The 18,601-nt window shown below is 41.0% G+C and overlaps 1 protein-coding gene across 6 annotated transcripts in view; it reads right to left on the bottom strand.

Moving 5' to 3' along the window:
- Nucleotides 1-3,754: 3,754 nt before the first annotated feature.
- CIITA (class II major histocompatibility complex transactivator) overlaps nucleotides 3,755-18,601 on the bottom strand; it is an 851,446-nt gene continuing 836,599 nt past the window's right edge. For 5 of the 6 annotated variants that reach the window (XM_044089141.1, XM_044089145.1, XM_044089144.1 and 2 more), the window contains one exon: nucleotides 3,755-6,622. The gene's annotated coding sequence lies outside the window, so the exon portion shown is untranslated. The remainder of the gene's footprint in view (nucleotides 6,623-18,601) is intronic. The other variant, XM_044089142.1, reaches the window with a different exon arrangement.

The following is an 18,601-nucleotide window of genomic DNA, read 5'->3' as shown; positions in this document are numbered from 1 at the left end:
TTGTCATTTCAATATACTTTTTCTTCCCCTTTAATTCACAAGACTGCCATGTAAACATTTACCTAAAACTCCCTCTGTTTTTCATCTAATTGAAATGTTAGTGTAACCCCTTCCTCACCTGGGGCTTATGTAGAAACCTGCAATGACAGACTGGTTTTACCCCACCTCCCACGTCATCAAACATTGAAGTGCTGAGTCTGGTTAATACAAAAACAAAACAACCCCCCCAAACCCCTCAAATACTCCTCTGGTAAAGAAAGGAGAAACTATTAACACTACTGTTTTTGTGTTTTGGTGAAATAACCCTGCTGGACACATGAACCATGTTACAAGACTACTTTTCCAGCATTTGTCCTTGTAAAAGTGAGAAATTTTAACTGGTATGATTTCCAATATAAATTTCATACTTCTGATCACCCTAACAAGGGACACCACAAAAAGATCTGATCACTTATACTAATGTAGCAGGAATCCTAAGCAGATATACTTTTCTATCAGTGCCTTTTAATCATTCTTGTCCTGACATCTTTATTTACTACATTGCACTTTTACCTACAGATTTCCCATGAAAGCAGGAACGGAGTTTTAAATTTTATCCACTTAGGTGAGGCAGATACAGTTACAGTTTCGTTTATACTGATGCTACCCCTACATTTAAATTTAATACAACTAATTTAATTGTGCTGTGAACTGATGATTGTCTGGGTGATGGTTTATGGTCTCCTGAGGTTCATATTGTCCTTTTATTAAATCAGTGGATCTAATGAAGTCTAGATGAAAGCATCATGTACCTTAATGGAATTATATAGCTACCACTTTTATTACTACTGTTAGACTATGTTAATAGAAGGATGCACAGGCTGGAGTTGCTTACTTTTGACCGGCCTAACTGGTTCAACATTCAAATGAAGGTGCAAGCAGGCAGACCAATCACCTCCTGAAGTGTCTTGGACAATGAGAGTTCTTCAGCCTGGACACCTCCCACTGTATGTATGTAGGTTCATAAGTTCATAGGTGTTTACTAGGCTAATGATCACAAGGGGCTTTTTAAGCCTAGCCATGCATCCTAAATCTTTGACAAGTACTGACACCCTTGATAAGTGTAAGCATGGGCTTGGGAGAGGAACCATTTACAGGTTACCTGTCTACATCAGAGACATAGGTACCAAACCAGGGATGAATTTCCAGTTTCCCATCCAGTTGTCCAAGTTGCACCTGAATTGGATTAGGGAGGAACTCTGCTTCACATGGATGGGGAACCTGTTCTACAGATGAGGTAGTCTCTGGCATACATACATATCTCTCCAGCAGGTCCTATTTATATCACAGGCAAGGTTCAAGTCTTTAGAACAGGTAATTCTGGTACTGTTTGTTTAGTGAATATGCAGGGTGTCCAGAGTGGGGTCTGACAATGCCCTGTATGCCAGATATAGATCTCCCCTCAAAAGCCTGTAGGAGACAGAATACAGAGATAGGGCCTTGAGGTGGTCTGCATAGGACATATTACTTATGCCCTACATTCTTTTATTGAGGAACCTCTGTGGACATTCCAGTTGTTGGATATGCCTGGTTAGGTACACACCAAAGGGGGCACTGTACTCAATGATAGGTCTGATGAATGCTGAATACAGTGGAACAATGACTTCCTAGGACTTAGATGCCATATCTTTGTTTATAAGTTGCGCAACATAGAATGATTTCTCACCACTGTAGACACATGATGATCAAATGCTAGATTACTATCTATGTATGTCCCTAAGTCCCTGACTACTGGGTCAGCTCTAAGGGGTGTGTTGTCAATATGATAGTTACCAATGATGGATGATTTCCCAAAGGATACTATTATGCATTTCTTGGCATTTAGTTTTAGTCCATGACTCCGACACCAGTTGTTTTGTCTGTCAGCCCCTCCTGGAGAACATATAAGTTGAACAGATTCAGTATGAGTATGTAACTAAGAACTCATCCATTGCATAAGAAAAATAAAGTTTTTATTTGGAAATCCAATTTAAGTCTACTCTGCATCCTTTCAACCAAAAGATGAATGAGGCAATGGTAAATAAAACCACACATTATAATCTTCAGTCAACTCAGGTTTCAAAATAGCACAGGGAAAGACCAAATAGTCTTTTTCAGGACCACCAATGTATCTGTATTTATATCTTTCCATAACCTGTGCTTCCACCAAAGACTTCTTGTTTATTAAAGAAAGCAGACTATTCTGTATCAACATGTGAAATTTCCTTGCAAAATAAACTTTTCTAACCGGACAGACTCCACTGTATGTATGCATCATGTTTGTAGAAAAAAAATCCATTAGTAACAGAGATGTGAAGACAATCAGGCAAACCCTGGAATAAGCAAGAGCTGCAGATGTCCGTCTCTGTATGTAATATAAAACTGCAACAACACAGTTAATCGATATTTTAGGGAAAACTCTCCATCCTGCAGAAACCATACCACAAACATTATCTGCTCCTCTTTCACTGTTAAACTCTCCTGAACTGATACAGGCATATCATGCAACTGTGTTACTTTAAGCAGTGTGTGGTTATACAGTTTACTGATGAGCAGCCTGTAAAATGGATGTGCTGGTGATTTGCACTCATGCGGTATGTGTGTGAGTATGCCTCTGTGTGTTCACGCACATTGCTTTTCATCACAGAAAGCACTTTGGCATGAGATATTACCCATTAGTGAGATTTGTCTTACAGTAGCTATTAGAATAGGAAAGCACCCTGTATTCTGTGACAGTGATACCTGCATTCTGCACTGTGCTCTGTAACAGTGATAGCTGCCATCCTGCACTGCACTCTGTGACGGTGGTACCTGCCATCCTGCACTGCACTCTGTGACGGTGGTACCTGCCATCCTGCACTGCACTCTGTGACGGTGGTACCTGCCATCCTGCACCGCACTCTGTGACGGTGGTACCAGAAATACTGCACTGCTGTCTGTGACAGTGATATCTGCCATCCTGTACTGCATTCTGTGACAGTGATACCTGCCATCCTGCACTACACTCTGTGACAGTGATACCTGCCATCCTGTACTGCACTCTGTGACAGTGATACCTGCCATCCTGCACTGCACTCTGTGACAGTGATACTTGCCATCCTGCATTGCGCTCTGTGATGGTGATACATGCCATCCTACACTACACTCCATGACAGTGATATCTGCCATCCTGTACTGCATTCTGTGACAGTGATACCTGCCATCCTGCACTGCACTCTGTGACAGTCATACCTGCCATCCTGTACTGCATTCTGTGACAGTGATACCTGCCATCCTGCACTGCACTCTGTGACAGTGATACTTGCCATCCTGCATTGCGCTCTGTGATGGTGATACATGCCATCCTACACTACACTCCATGACAGTGATATCTGCCATCCTGCACTGCACTGACAGTGATACCTCCCATCCTGCACTGCAGTGTAACAGACCAAATAGCTTGCATGATCAGCCAGTAAGGATACATGAGAAATGCCTTGAATCTATGACATTTTACAGATACACTATTTTCCTGCCTTCTGTACTATATTGCAATGTACTGTGCTGAGTTTTTCCCCTTTGCTAGCCTACTGCTATATAGTGGGTGTCACCCACCAGGTGGCTCTGTGATATCATCTATGAATGAGATTTATATGTAAAGTGTTGCACATGAAACAGAAGCTCATGTTTTTCAATATATTTTTTCTCTGTTTTAAAGCAGCAAGTTTCTAACATATTGAAAGCTGCAACATTCAGCCAGGTTTAAACAATTTTTAATGCAATTTGTTTATTCATAAACATCAAGTGCATCTTCAAAATAGGTATGTCTTTAGCTCACTTTTCCACACCTCAGGAAGCAAAATCTGCATGTATTTTAGATTTCTGATTTCTTCTGCTTACACTCTTTCCATGTAGTACATATTCTTAAGTCATTGGCTCTCTACCTGCCTTTTGCAATTGCTACCAATGCTTGAATGAGTTTTTAGTGTTAAAACATTTCATATACGCTGATCTGAGTCACATCAGTGGATTGTCAATAATGCATTACTGCCACACGTTACTACGTGTGTTTGTTATTAATCTCCATTATATACATAATTCAGTTTAGCAGAATATCAAAATGCAGATAAAATGTTTTTTTTTTTTTAAATACAGCTTAATACGTAAACCAAATCTTTATGTTTCTGTATGCTTGATACAGGCATACTTGAATGTGGGATTCTCTTTTTACCCAGAATCATGCTGTTTTTCTTTCCTTAGTTTTACTTGTTATTGGTTTCTGCTGTACATTTGTAGCTACTTTCTAAGATATGCTGAGTATGCAGAAATGTTACACCAACTACAGAGACAGATGTGTAAATGAGAGCAAAGTTAATGACGCTAATGGCATTGAAGACAAATGTTCCTGGCACAGGACCTCAGAACCATTTCTTACTCATAGCTCTTGTGGAAGAATAAAACCAATTATAGTCACAACCCTATAAATGGCCTTAAACTTGGATACTTTACAGGTAAAATGAATTAAAAACTATACCAAATGGGCAGCATTCTGTGCAGGGCATCTTTGAAGGTATTAAATCAGGATACTTCAAAATGTATCATGTTTAAAATGTGTCCGCAGTCTGAATCAGGCTGGTACAAAATGACAGGAAGCGTCAAAGAATATATTTACCAAAAAAAACGAATGAATAAAATTATAAAAAAACATATTTCAGTAATTAGGGAAGAGGGTGTACTTCAGTAAGGCTGTATAAAATTTACTTTATTACTACCTGTAAAAGGCTCTGCTTCTTTTTTAAATACAGTGAGGGGCAGATACAGGCCTCCTGTCCTACATCAGTTGGACTATGGCTTAAGTTGTACAGATGGCCAGCATAAGGATTCCAGAATGTCTGAATCAAACTGAATCTATTTCCACCATATATGGTTTCATCTGAGTAGAGGAATTAAGCTATAAATACACAACAGTGCAATTAATGTCAAGTATGATTAATGTAAGATATCTATGCATTACGATTTAAATACAGGAAATACAAGACATTAAACGGAATGACCTGCAGGGCAAATAAGTTTACAAAGTAACATATAACAACATTTATTAAACAAGAAACAAAGTAACATTTATTAAACAAGAAACAAAGTAACATATAACAATTATTAAACAAGAAACAAAGTAACATATAACATTTATTAAACAAGGAAAATACCACGTAGTGGTTTAAATAGTGTAAAGTTACAGTAAAAAAATCAGTGTTCGTTTAACAAACATACTGGTGCAATATTTTTTTCAAGTTATCTCTTTAGTAACAGGCAATATGGAAGGGATGGTATTTTCAGTCTGAAACTGTACAACCAGTATAAAGATCTGAGGTTCAAGTAGGTGGGTGGGGTGCTATGGCTAATTTGGTTAGGTGGGGTGGTACAGCTCAAGTCTGTAGAATGATCCTACATATTTTATCTTAGTCGACACTGGCAGAAAGTTATATCATTTCCTCAAAGTTGTGGCTTGTTTTCTTTGGAGATTTCTCAGCAAGAATTTTGGACCAGATTTCTGCAGGAAAATCACAGATTATTCTGAAGTAAAACTTTCTTTGCCACGATGCAGGAATACTTCCATTCCCAACCATCCATAATATAAAGAACTGTTCTTGGGACTTTGAATTCATATCAAAATTCTCAAAGAAGAGGTTTGCAAATATCAATGTATTGCAAAATGGGCTTCATTTATAAATCTAAGATTGAATGTTACAGATTCCATTTTACATTCAAGGGGACTTGCATAGATTATTCCTTTTTGTTTAAATAACACTTTACGAATAAATCCTTAAATGGAGTTTACAGAGAATGTTAAAAATATGAAGATTTTGTTTCAGAGCTGAAAGATCCACTGGTTAATAAGGACTGGAATACAAAGTACAGCAATTTGGCTATGGTTGTTCCTTGTGTTTCTACCATTTTTTACACTGGTTTGAAATGGTTCATTGTAATGCCTTGAACTGGTATAATGTTTTAAAATTCTACTTAAAGCTTTTCATGCTCCACTAATTTCATAACGTGATGGAATGTACATTAATTCCATGTGATCCATGGTATATTTTGTACTGTTTGTAAAAGACATCCATCCATCTACAGCCCCTTTTCCTCATTGTTACACATGGGGTTGGGGTGTCACTAACAGTCAAAATCATCTAGAACCATGGCTGACACCACCAAGTAGCTAGCCATATTGCACCCAATTATAAATTAAAAAATATATATATTTAGCCTTATTTCACCCCTCTAAAAAAATAATATTTGGCTATTTCATACTCTCATTTTATGCCTACAAAACAATTCAGTGTGGTCATTTCTTCTGTGTTCTGCTTGTATTGTATCACCTTCTGTTCAACAGTAGTTTGTATGCAGATGCTTTGTTCTTTTCAATACAGTTATTAGGCTCCTGGTAGCAGTGAGCGTTTAGCTCTGGTTCCGTCTAGTATCACTTCCTGCACAACTGCCTTATAACACAGGAAGTAGTTATGTGACCCTTCACAGCACACTGCTAAGGCTTCAAACATGAAGGAAACCAAACCAATGCAGGGTCTTTCGGTCCACAGTGCCGGTTCCATGCGTCACTGCATGTCTGCTGGAAAATGAAAATAAAAGTGTTAACAAAACGAACAACTTACACAAACTTCGATTTTACATTTGGGGGACTTCATTAAACGTTTATACTGCACTTTGTGATGCTGCCTAATTTTCATATTCATTTACTGATCTGACAGTTGTATCATACAGTGAGACTAATAGAACTTTTTCAGACATGACGCACACTAAGGTGTGCAGTATGAAAAGTCAAAAACATAGATTCTAAAACACTCAAGAAGTGATAGCAAATAAAGAAAACAATGCAGAACTGATAATATAGCACAGAGCAGCAATGATGACAAAGGACAATAAATAAATCTATTACATTAGAATGTGTAATATGATGACATAAAGGACAATAAATAAATCTATTACATCATTAGAATGTGTAATATGATGACATAAAGGACAATAAATAGATCTATTACATCATTAGAATGTGTAATATGATGACATAAAGGACAATAAATAAATCTATTACATCATTAGAATGTGTAATATGATAACATAAAGGACAATAAATAAATCTATTACATATCATTAAAATGTGTAATATGATAACAAAGGACAATAAATAAATCTATTACATGTCATTAGAATGTGTAATATGATGACATAAAGGACAATAAATAAATTTATTATGTGTCATTAGAATGTGTAATATAACAAAGGACAATAAATAAATCTATTACATGTCATTAGAATGTGTAATATGATAACATAAAGGACAATAAATAAATCTATTACATCATTAGAATGTGTAATATGATAACATAAAGGACAATAAATAAATAAATCTATTACATGTCAGAATGTGTAATATGATGACATAAAGGACAATAAATAAATCTATTACATGTCATTAGAATGTGTAATATGACAAAGGACAATAAATAAATCTATTACATGTCATTAGAATGTGTAATATGATAACATAAAGGACAATAAATAAATCTATTACATGTCATTAGAACGTGTAATATGATAAGAGTTGCATACACTAATTTTCAGTTTTATCTGAAAAGATTGCATGTTACGTATGTTACTGTAAACTACCTGTAAACCATCTGATAATCTAAGAAACACATGTGAAATGATCATATGCAGTCTGGCCTAATCCACGAATGTTAATATGGTCGTAGGCGGCCTGGCCTAATCCACCAATCATTCTTAGTATGACAGCAGAGACATCACAGGTTAGCAGCTACATACAAGTAGCTGGGTTTTCTTGGGGTATAAACTTCTTTCAGTACCCTAGTACAGCCAAAGGCAACCAGTTAAAGCCAGAGGCCTAGAGCAACATATTAAAAGGAACAGTTATCAAAAAAGTACACAGAAGCTTGGTACCTCAGAGTGAGTGAGTGAGTGTGTGTGTGTGTGTGTGTGTGTGTGTGTGTGTGTGTGTGTGTGTGTGTGTGTGTGTGTGTGTGTGTGTTTGGGGGGGTGAGCAAAAATGAGGATGAGGAAGATCTGACTTTCTGTCCTTCGAACATTGATTTCTTATTTAATTCTCCACTTACACGTCTTCTTATTTCTAGCAATGGCTGTTATCATGAATGACTAAAGATCAGGTAAAGGTGAGCCTTGAGAGGAAACTAGAGGAGGAAGGGCAAAAAAAAGGAAGAAGAAGAGGAGAGGATGTATGTTCCCTTTTACTTAATGATCTGCAGGCTTAACTCTTGTCTTAAGGATGGCAGTCTCTTTTGCTTACCATAGATCAAGCAATGCCGAGTCCTGGGACGCACCTACAGTGAAGTCCTACCCAGGCTTACCATAGATTAGGCAATGCTGAGTCCTGGGACGCACCTACAGTGAAGTCCTACCCAAGATTACCATAGATCAGGCAATGCTGAGTCCTGGGACACACCTACAGTGAAGTCCTACCCAGGCTTACCAGACATCAGGCAATGCCGAGTCCTGGGACCCACCTACAGTGAGGTCCTACCCAGGCTTACCATAGATCAGGCAATGCTGAGTCCTGGGACGCACCTACAGTGAAGTCCTACCCAAGATTACCATAGATCAGGCAATGCCGAGTCCTGGGACACACCTACAGTGAAGTCTTACCCAGGCTTACCAGACATCAGGCAATGCCGAGTCCTGGGACCCACCTACAGTGAGGTCCTACCCAGGCTTACCATAGATCAGGCAATGCAGAGTCCTGGGATGCACCTACATTGAAGTCCTACCCAAGATTACCATAGATCAGGCAATGCTGAGTCCTGGGACACACCTACAGTGAAGTCCTACCCAGGCTTACCATAGATCAGGCAATGCCGAGTCCCGGGACCCACCTACAGTGAGGTCCTACCCAGGCTTACCATAGATCAGGCAATGCCGAGTCCTGGGACGCACCTACAGTGAAGTCCTACCCAGGCTTACCATAGATCAGGCAATGCCGAGTCCTGGGACACACCTACAGTGAAGTCCTACCCAGGCTTACCAGAGATCAGGCAATGCCGAGTCCCGGGACGCACCTACAGTGAAGTCCTACCCAGGCTTACCAGACATCAGGCAATGCAGAGTCCTGGGACGCACCGACAGTGAAGTCCTATCCAGGCTTACGAGACATCAGGCAATGCCGAGTCCTGGGACGCACCTACAGTGAAGTCCTACCCAGGCTATTCAGTGTCGAATATGACTAGGCACTTATCATTACAATATATCCCAGACAGGTATAGATTCCTGATACTATTTTTTTTTACATATATGATTGCTGTCCTGTCACTCAGCTAGACCCACAAATCAGACATCAGAGCAGTTAGTCCTTCCCACTGAAAGTGCCAAGTTTTTAGAATTCAAACAGTAGCACACATCAAAATATTTTCATAGACATGAAGGCTAAATCATAACCAAAAACTAAAACTGCAGACAAATTTTAGTAACTAAAACATATAAAGAAAGTTGTAACAATAAGATCTGGTAACATAAACTGTAACACTGAAAAAGTGACATCCAAACATGCATATACAGATTCTGAGTAATAACATACACATAAGAGAACCAAATTCCATATATACATGCCACACACACACACACACACACACACACACACACACACACACACACACACACATCTGTGTGTTTTTCACCTTTGATACCCAGTAATAATTTCTTTAAGCATCATTCCTAATTTTGAAATGATAGAAAAAGCTGGTGTAGGAAGCATTTAACACAGTGAATGTCTGGAAATGTGCTAAGGTAACACTGAAGTTGGCCTTTGAAATGGCAGGAAAGTCAGAGAAAGACACAGGAGAAGATGGCAAGAACACGTGTTCAGAAGATTTGTAAGAAAGAAGAATGACTTGGGAATATGCGCAATCTATAGCCATGAAGTGAGTGTGGTGAAAGAGTGTTGTTCCCTGATGTCCCTAAAGGAAAAGGAGGTCCTAAGTATACAGTGAAACACCAACACAATGGGGATAACATGGGATAGGACCAAACATTTTGAGGGCATCTATAGGATGCAGTGATGTATTGTTATAGTGAGTGTTTGACACATCCATCCTATCATGTTCACTCCAGCAGCCTGTTACACCTGTGTGTTCCTTACATACAGGTAGAACGAGACGTAGCATCATATTCACTCCAGCAGCCTGTTAGACCTGTGTGTTCCTTACATACAGGTAGAACCAGACATAGCATCATGTTCACTCCAGAGGCGTGTTACACCTGTGTGTTCCTTATATACAGGTAGAACCAGACGTAGCATCATGTTCATTCCAGCGGCCTGTTACACCTGTGTGTTCCTTACATACAGGTAGAACCAGACATAGCATCATGTTCATTCTACCAGCCTGTTATACCTGTGTGTTCCTTAAATACAGGTAGAACCAGACGTAGCGTATACCAATCTGCTTTAGGAAGAAAAGGTGTCACTAATGAAACAAACCATGGAGTACAGAAAAAAATAATGACAAACCAGTCTGTAGCACTATAAAACATACAGCTTCACAGACATCTTGTGTTGATACATTCCTGAAAAAGACACCGATATTGGCTACCGCCATAAAAGAATGAGGCTTAACCTCTCCATTCAACTTTTTGTTATACCTTTCATAAAAGGCAATGCAGTTTCTTAATCATTTAGATAGCATTTGTTTAGTGGCTGTCTTGCTTTGTCTAAAGAAGACAGAATGCTGGCCAGAGTCTGGTCATAGTCATTAAGCTTTCTCCTTCACATTAGTGTGACATTACAGTTGCCAAATGAATTACAAACAAAGGTGGTCTTCTGTCCAATAGGGGTGGGTAAACTGGGTTTGAAAGGGCTAAAAGAACAGTATGAGGACCTGGGAACAATGTGAAAAACAAAGGACTTTATTCTTCATTTGTATTTATTTATTTATTTATTAATATTGACAAATTCTCACCTTGCACCTGAAGAAAGTACAGTTGTGTACCTACCATAAATGTAGATGTTCGAGTGTATTCACTGTTGCAGTCATTACACTTGGGTTATCCTGCTGGCAGGCTACCCGCAGTCGGCCTGAATTCCAAAGTCTAGGTCTGGTGTCGGTTGCTGTCGCCTCTTCCCTGATGTCAGTGTGCCAGGGGTATAAAAGATGCAGCCAACGCCATTTTCTTCAGTTTTTCTTGCCCCAGATGTCAGGTGCCCCCAAATTGATAGGCTGAAAATTATGCCAATAAGTATGCATGCACAAAAATAAACATTTTCTTCATCTACAAGCAAATACACCACATAGGTTGTATAGGATAGAGAAGTATAGATAAGTCTCAGCAAAGAAAAGGGGGGTGGTGGGTGGGTAACCTGGACTGCAACAGTGAATACACTCGAACATCTACATTTATGGTAGGTACACAACTGTACTATGTTCATTGTGTTTCACTGTTGCAGTCATTACACTTGGGTTGAATCCCAAAGCTGAGGTTGGGTGGCTGGGTCTAAATAGGATTAGGAGAGGCTATAAGGCCCTGCAGAACTGCAGTGGCAAAGCCTGCTCTGGATTTAGAGTAGAGAGGTAAGTGGTAGTGCTTGGTAAAAGTGTGCACTGAACTCCAAGTTGCAGCCTCTATAATATCTTTGGTTGGTACTCCTCTGAGAAAAGCTGCTGAAGTGGCTGCTGCTCTGGTAGAGTGAGGCCTAATGCCCTTAGGCACTGATTTGCCATGTTGTGAATAGCAGAAACGAATGCAGTGGCCTATCCATTTTGAAATAGTCTGCTTAGAGATAGCCTTTCCTTGTGATCCTAGAGCATATGCTACTAAGAGTTGCTCAGTCTTTCTGAAAACTTTAGTTCTGTCCAAGTAGAAGCGTAGCTGTCTGTGTATGTCCAAAGAATGCAGGAGTCTCACCCTTATTCTGTGGGTTTGGATAAAAAGTAGGCAAATGAATGGTTTGGTTAAGGGCCACACTGGACATTACTTTCAGCATAAATGTCGGGTTCGTCCACAGAGAAACCCTGTCTGGATGGAAAATGATAAAAGGTTCCACAGCCATGAGTGCCTGTAACTCTGCAAATCGTCTTGCAGAGGTTATTGCTAGGAGCAGAGCTGTTTTCCAAGATAAGAACTTTATTTCAGCTGTAATGGCTGGCTCAAAAGGCGGCGGTGTGAGTTTTTCCAAGACTTAATTGAGGTCCCATGCAGGTATTGGTGCTCTCCTTGGGGTCTTATGTTTTTGGCCCCTTTGAGGTACTGTCTTAGCAACGGATGTGAAATAATTGGTGGTTCCGTATTATAATGAGCTGAAGTGGCAGAGGCATGGATTTTAACTGATGAAAAGGATAGGCCTTTGTCCAACATCTCAGTTAGGTATTGTAAAATCTGAGGAATATTTGGTACAAACGTGTCAATTCATTCTGCCTGGTTCCAAGCACAGAATCTTTTCCATTTTTCTGCATAAGATTTTCTGGTACTGGGCCTCCTGACCTCCAAAATAACATCCATCACTGCTTTTGAGAGAGGTGTGCTCTGAATGGCTACATTATCCGCCATGCTGTCAGATTTAGGGTTCGGAGTTGGCTGTGCTGGACCCGATTGTTTTGTTGGGTCAGTAAATGAGGAATTTGAGGCAATGTCCAGGCTGGGCCTTGAGACAAGCTCTTTAGGATTGGGTACCACTGCTGGCGGGGCCAGTCTGGAGCAATCAGAATCATTTTTGTCTTCTCTTGTCTGACCTTTAGGAGTACCTTGGGAAGGAGAGGCAGAGGAGGAAAGGCATATACTGTTAGGGTTTTCCAGGTGAATGATAGAGCATCCACTTTCCATGCTTGCTTGTGATAGGTACTTGTGCAGAATCTTTGTAGTTGGCAGTTGTGAGGGGAGGCAAATAGATCTATGTCTGGGCATCCCCATTTCTTTATTATCATGCTGAAGACTTGTGGATCCAGTTTCCACTAGTGGGGATCCGTAAGGTTTCTGCTTAGTTCGTCTGCAGGAGTATTTTTCTTTCCTAGCAGGAATTGTGCTTGCAAGTGTACTTGATAAGTTAATGCTGTGTCCCACAAAATCATGGCTTGTCTGCAGAGGGGGTAGGAATGTGTGGCTCCCTGCTTATGTACCACATGACTGTAGTGTTGTCCGTCCTTATCAGTAGTTGTCCTGGATGAAGAAGGTCCTTGAAAGCTGTCAGGGCATTCTGAACAGCTAGCATCTCTTTTTGATTGATATGAAGATGCATTTGGCTTGAGGGCCATGTGCCCTGAATACATTTTCCTGCCATGTGGGCTCCCCAGGCATAATCTGAAGCATCTGTTGTTATTGACTGCCTGGCTGTGGGTAGGGTGAATGGCTGTTCCTTGTTGTGGTGACAGGCTTGTGCCCACCATCGAAACTCCTGTTGCAGGCAAGGAATGAGGGTAATCAATGTTTCCAGGCTGTGGAATGAGGGTAATCAATGTTTCCAGGCTGTGGAATGAGGGTAATCAATGTTTCCAGGCTGCGGAATGAGGGTAATCAATGTTTCCAGGCTGTGGCAATGTTGAGTCAAAACACTTTTCAGATACCATTGTAGTTTCCTCATATGCAGTCTGGCATATGGGATTAGCAGAATGCAGGATGCCATGAAGCCCAAAGCCTGCAGAATTTTTCTTGCAGTTAACTGGGTCTTTGTTGCCAACATTGTGAAGTAAGAAGTCAGTTGCCTTTGTTTGTCTGGTGTGAGATAAGCCATCTGGGCAGTTGTATTTAAGCTTGCACCCAGGAATATTATCTCTTGTGAGGGCACTAGTTTTGATTTCTTTTCATTTACTGTGTACCCTAGGCAAATCAATAATCTTTTTACAAATGCCAGATGCTTTAGTAGAATGTCCTTGCTCTCTGCTTGAATAAGGCAGTCGTCCAAGTAAGGATATATTCGAATACTTCTTTGTCTGCAAAATGCAATTACTGGTGCCAGGCATTTTGTGAAGACCCTGGGCACAGTAGATAAGCCAAAGGGCAGTGCAGAGAATTGGTAGTGCATGGAGCCAGCTATGAATCTGAGGTATCTTCTGCAAGATTGTCTGATTGGAATATGCAGGTACGCCTCTTTTAGGTCCAAAGTTACAAGCCAAGCCTTCTTGCCCAGCATGGGCAGAAGCTGCTGCAGAGTCAACATTGTGAATTTTGGAACATCCAGAAATGTATTTAGAATAGACAGGTCCAGTACTGGTCTCCAGGCTTTGTCTTTTCTGGGTACCAAGAAAAGTCTCAAGTAAAATCCTTGTCCCTGCTCTTGCTGTGGTACTTGCTGAATGGCCCTCATGTCCATGAGAGATGAAACTTGTTTTTGTGCCTCTGCCCTGATTGTGTGGCAGGTCTGGCATACCTTTTGCCCTTGGCAGGGTGTGAAAGTGGAACCTGTAGCCCTGGGACACTATATTCAAGACCCATTTTGTCCTGGGTGATCATGTGCCAATTTTGAGAAAAAAGTGCTAGTTTTCCCCCTAAGGGGGCTGCCAAAAGATAAGTGCTTGGTGCTGGCAGAGGAAAGTCACTGGGACTGTTTCTTGTATGGCTCTGATTTGTCTTCTCCGCTTTTGGAGGTAGAAGCGCCCCACTGTTTAGGCCTGTATGAGCCCTGGGGCTGGGATCTGCCTCTGGGGCGTATCTGCCTCTTTGTGGCCTGACACTGGAAAGGACCAATTCTTGGTAGGCCAGTTCCTGCTAAATCTGGGTGGCTGTACCTGTAAGAAATCCTTTACTGTTTGCATAGATTTCGCTTTGTCCTCCATTTTCTTCAACACCTCCTCTGCTTTAACACCAAATAAGGTATCATGCTGTAATGGAGCATCTAGTAATTTTGCCTTAACATGATCAGGTAGAATCTGTTCCTTTAACCAAGCATGCCTCCTAATGACAGAACCCATAACTGCAGCCCTGCAAGAGGCCTCCAGAAAATCAAAACCACATTGCAATGTATGCTTTCCCACTTGTTCAGTTGCATGCAATAAATCCTGCATTTCCTTATTTTCTGCACAATCAGAATTTGACATTTTCTGTTTTAGCAGTGACATTAAGCATTGCTGATATTTAAGCATATGAAATTTACAATTTAAAGCCCTTACAGCCAGAGTAGCAGAAGTGCAAACCTTTTTTCCCCATCTGTCTAGTGCCCTTGAATCTCTATCAGAGGGGACAGGGTTTTTTGCAGTAGAAGCCTTGACCCCTTTGTGACCCTGAGAAATAGTTTCTGGGTCAGCAGCAGGGTTCTTATAAAAAATTTGTGTGAATCTGGAACCCTGTGGTACCTGTCTGGTTTAACAGGGGCAGGAGGTAGAGTGTCAGGAGAAAGTCCGGACTCTGAAAATACATCACCTACAATGTCTAACACAGGAGGAATAGCCAAAGGCCTGTGCTGAGGTAGTAAAAAAAATCTCTAAGGCTTTTCTTAGATTCTGAGTAGTCTTGGCTCTCCCAGTGGAAGTGCTCCCTCATGGTATGCAGGGTGTCCCCAAATGAATAATCCTCAGGCGGTGAGGCTGAAGGGATAGATTCTTCAGCATCAGAATCCTCATAAGGAGGAAGAGAGTATTCCTGTTCAGAAGAGGAGTCAGAGGAAATGGAAACCTGATCTGAAGATTCATATTCTGTCTCTTGCCTAGGCCTCTTGTCAGGAGGGGGATGGGAACCCCTGATCGAGGTAATTAGGTCTTCGGCCATTTTGAGCATCTGTTTTTTAGGCATGGTAGTCTATCCAGGAGAATGCTGTACTTGTTTCTTTGACTTTAGAACTGCTTTAGTCTTTGCTTTGGAAGCTGAAGTAGGCTTTACATATAACTGTGTAGGTCTGAAAACACCCTCAGAAGCCGATGCCTGCTCAGCAGCTCCGGACCCATCTGAGGGAATATTTTCTGAGTGCCCAATACCTCGAGTATCTAGAGGCCTAGCTGGCTCCACGTGGGAGTCGTCAGCAGCCTGTGGCTCTGAGGTAGCGGGTGCCAGGGGCTGCGAAAGCACCTCACTGCGAACCGGCGACTGGCTTAGCGGAAGCCTCGTTGTCTGTTTTGGACCTGGAATGCCTGTCCTTTTCTTTTTCCTTGCACTTTTTATAAACTCTGGTCAGCTGTTCTGACGACATTATATAATTGAATTTTTGGCCAAAGTAATGAAAAGCAAAATCAAACCGATGCTTAATAGTGCGTTGGTTAAATCTAGCACAAAACCGACAACTAGCAACGTTGTGATCAGGGCCTAGGCAAGGAATACAGTAAGAATGAAAATCCTTATGAGGTATTTGCTTCCCACAAGAAATACAACTGTTAACTTTTTCTGACATCGGACTGGAGCAAGAAAAAAGTTTCCCCAACGGGGTACTTAGGTTTAATGAAGACTTTGGTTCTGAAATTCGTTTTTGAAAATCTCAGGAGTCAGCCGACCGGCACTTGCGAACTGCTTTTGCTTCTGGCACCGCGCTGCAAGAAAGACAGAAGAAAATGGCGTCGGCGGCATCTTTTATACCCTGGCGCACTGATGTCAGGGAAGAGGCGACCGCAACCGACGCCGGACCTAGACTTTGGAATTCAGGCTGACTGCAGGTAGCCTGCCAGCAGGATAACCCAAGTGTAATGACTGCAACAGTGAAACGCAATGAACATTCGTCTGTTAGCTCCGTGAATAAGAATGTGCAAGTGGACATCCATCCTACATGTTCAAATGTACAAGGCAGGCATTTTTCAGAAGCAAAGGAAAGATAAGTTAGAGGCAGCATTTTGAATTTTTTTATTGTTATAAATGATTAGATGTGAGGGGTGTAGATTGAGTTTCCATAATTTTTCCTTCTTTGGCACTACAAAAAAATCTTGAATATTCCCATTTTGCATCTGGATGTCTAACCGATGCTGAACTATCTGGATGTCTAACCGATGCTGAACTATTTGTAGAGTCAATTCTTGTTGTTCTTTTGCAGTAGAATGGATAATGCTGGAAACTGGAGTACCACACAACTGAGCAGAGTGTTCCCTTAACAACACCTCACCAATCAACTTGACTTGGGTTATCTGTAACACTTATCTGTGGAAGCATAACTCTTCCTCCCAGGGGTAGGGGTGTGGAAGTGTAACTCTTCCTCCCAGGGGTAGGGGTGTGCAAGTGTAACTCTTCCTCCCAGGGGTAGGGGTGTGGAAGTGTAACTCTTCCTCCCAGGGGTAGGGGTGTGCAAGTGTAACTCTTCCTCCCAGCGGTAGGGGTGTGCAAGTGTAACTCTTCCTCCCAGGGGTAGGGGGAAGGAGGGACATGGACCTGGTGATGATGGAGCTGAATATTAACAAGTACAAGAGAAGGACCTCTCTTACTGACATAAGGTCTGCACTTACTGCTGTTGTTGTATCTGTTGTCTCTTAATCCTGCAAGATTTGATTTTTCTGGAAATGGTTCTTTTACTCGAACTTCTGTTGATAGCTTGTTTTCTATAGAATAACTAATTTCTTAGGGCAGTTTCTTGAATATTTGCAAACAGTGGAATGTGCTTTACACTTTCCAATTCCTTTCCTTTCTCTTCTAATGGTTGCAGAACATTCTGGAATGGGGTTCTACTTTGATAAAACACATTTGAAAGGGCATTTAACATTGTAGGCGTTATACACCTGGAAATGGTTGAGAATGCAGCAATGCTTAACATCTAATGACGGACTCAAAAGCTCCTACCCTAAAACATGCATTTGCAGCAAAGTACCCACACATAATCATGTGAGAATGCACCTCAAAGCTACTTTGAGTCAGAGGAGAAATTTTGCACATCAGAGACAAGTCAACAACCTTTTGTGTTAAATTCTTATGCTGCTTAAAATATTAAATTCCTGCTGTGACATTTGGGACTGATAGCTACTACCCTTATTCCCAGGGTGGCAGATACCTACACCTTTTTCTCATTTCTGTTCTGTTTATCTGATGGAAAGTTTTTCAGGCTTAAAGTTAAGCTACACACATCTCAAATTCCATTTCAGCAGTAATCATGTCTGTCACTGAATATTTATATAAATAGCTGCACTCCCTAGTGAACTCTGAAAGTTTAGTTCTGGAGATACAGTAGCTGGAAATCTGACTTTATTCAACAATACTATGCAAAGATTCAATATATGGGAGAATGGCTAGTACTTTTGGTTGTTTTATATTTAAAAACTTAACATACCTTCTTTCTAGCATGATATTTTTCTTGATGACGTTTTAAAACTCTTGTTGTTGTTGTCTTTCGGCTTTTCCCGGTTAGGGGTTGCCACAGTGGAACTCCGGTCCGCTAATGATTGGCAGTAGATTTTCACGAACGCCGAGGTGCCAGCTTGACGTTCAACTTTCAACTAAGGCACGCCCATTTACGCATGTGTTTCGAACACCCACCCAACCGCGGGGAGGACATGCAGACTCCACACAGAAGGCACTTCCCGCACTCCAGCCGAGAATCGAAAGGGAGAACCTCTTGCTGTGAGGCAACAACGCTAACACTGCACCACCACGGAATGACATTTTAAAACTTTATTTTTTTTTAAATAAGTTTTTTTCCAAATGAAACCTCTTCAAAAGTGCATGCAAATGAGCAGGA

The sequence above is a fragment of the Protopterus annectens genome, chromosome 12.part0 (genome assembly GCF_019279795.1).
Source record: "Protopterus annectens isolate FY-2018-M chromosome 12.part0, PAN1.0, whole genome shotgun sequence".
Taxonomy (NCBI): Eukaryota; Metazoa; Chordata; order Ceratodontiformes; family Protopteridae; genus Protopterus; species Protopterus annectens.
Note: the sequence above shows the minus strand (reverse complement) of the source record. Positions and strands in the feature narration are given on the sequence as shown.